The sequence below is a fragment of the Galeopterus variegatus genome, unplaced genomic scaffold (genome assembly GCF_000696425.1).
Source record: "Galeopterus variegatus unplaced genomic scaffold, G_variegatus-3.0.2 Scaffold1415, whole genome shotgun sequence".
NCBI classification, from domain to species: domain Eukaryota; kingdom Metazoa; phylum Chordata; class Mammalia; order Dermoptera; family Cynocephalidae; genus Galeopterus; species Galeopterus variegatus.
In genome coordinates, this window is record NW_007727526.1 from 342,144 (window position 1) to 343,712 (window position 1,569).

The window sequence follows — 1,569 nt, forward strand, 5'->3', positions numbered from 1 at the left end:
TGTTTGCCTCCCCTGCGTGGGGCCCTGCATCTACTCCCATGTGGGCCCCCCCCCCCCACAGAAAATGGGCCCCCCCCCCCAGAGACAGAGTCTCCCTCCCAGCCCCACAAGAGGAGGAAGAAGATATACCTGCGGCATGACAAGCCCCCCTACATCTACTTGGACATGATCACCTTGGTGATTCAGGCCACACACTCCCGCAGGCTGAAGCTGGCCCAGATCATCTGTCAGGTCCAGGCTTTGTTCCCTTTCTTCAGGGATGACTTCGAAAACTGGTGGGACTGCATCACCACAATCTTTCTCCAACTGATGCTTCTGAAAGGTGCCCAAGGACCCTACGAAGCACCAGTCCAAGGGCATGGGCATGCGATGTGAGCCTGATCCTGGCCGAGGCATTAGGGCTGCAGAACACTGCCCTGTGCTGGAGCTGGCAGAACCAGGGCTGCATAGAGCCTTCACCAAGGACCTGGGCCCCTACGTGCTGCATTGCTAGCCCTACCAGCTGCCTATTCCCTTGCCGCCGCCCAGCGACGCTTCAGCATTGTCTCTGCTTAGGGACCCTAGGGGAGGGGGCACCCTGGCCCTAACTGACACCACAGAGCAGCCCAACTCTGGCAGGCATGGGGTGCAGTGTGGAGGAGGCTGTGTCCACTCCACTCCTGCCCTCCTCTGAGAGTATTCTGTGGACCCTCTGCAGCCTCCCCAGGCCCACGAGGGTGGAGGGGGAGACTTCCTTCCCAGGTGGGAAACATTGGGTCCTCGTCCATCTCCCCAGAGCCTAGGGCCTGGCCCCTCCAGTCACTGCAGGGTACCCCACACCCCAGGGTACTGTCCAGCAGGGGACACGGGGCCTCATTTTGGGGGAATCTGCCCACCTCCTACTTGGCCATTTACACCCCCAACGTAGTAATGCCCTTGGCCCCACTACCACCCACCTCCTGTCCCTGGTGCCCATCTTCAACCAGCCCAGTCTACTAAGGAGTAGTCCCTGAAACCCAAACCCGCCTCCCACCCCTCAGCTGCTCTGGGATCTAGACACACTCTTCCAGGGAGTTCCACCCAACAAGAGCATCTATGACATGTGGCTCAACCACCCGAGGGACCTGGCTGCCCCTGCCCCAGGCCATCTGCTCTCCTGGTACAGCACCTGAGGCTGCTAGAGCAGCCAGGATGGTGAACCAAGGCCAGGAGGGTGTCTGCAGCACAGCAACCTTGAAACTCCAGTTGCCAACTTGCTGAGAGTCCACAGTGTATATTTGATCACTCCACAAAGGGTTGTGGCACAGCTGGGCACTACCCTGGCCCTGTCCAATCATGCTTCTGCCTCCCCCATTCCCAGAGGCAAGGCTGGAGGAGCAGGACTTAGTCTGGAGTAGCTGTTCCTGGTCCCAGCTTCTCAGGACCACCATCATCCATCCATAACCATTTGTCACCTCCCCTTCCTGGTTCCAAGCATTTACAACATAAAAAAAAGGGCAAAAGGCTTGAATACACAGTTCTCCAGAGAATATACACAAATAGCCAACAATCACATGAAAAAATGTTCAGAATCATTAGTCATTAGAGAAA

General features: G+C 57.3%; 1 pseudogene; it reads left to right on the forward strand.

Annotated features, from left to right (window-relative positions):
• Positions 1-1,151, forward strand: part of LOC103593784 — a 7,222-nt pseudogene extending 6,071 nt beyond the window's left edge.
• Positions 1,152-1,569: the final 418 nt, after the last annotated feature.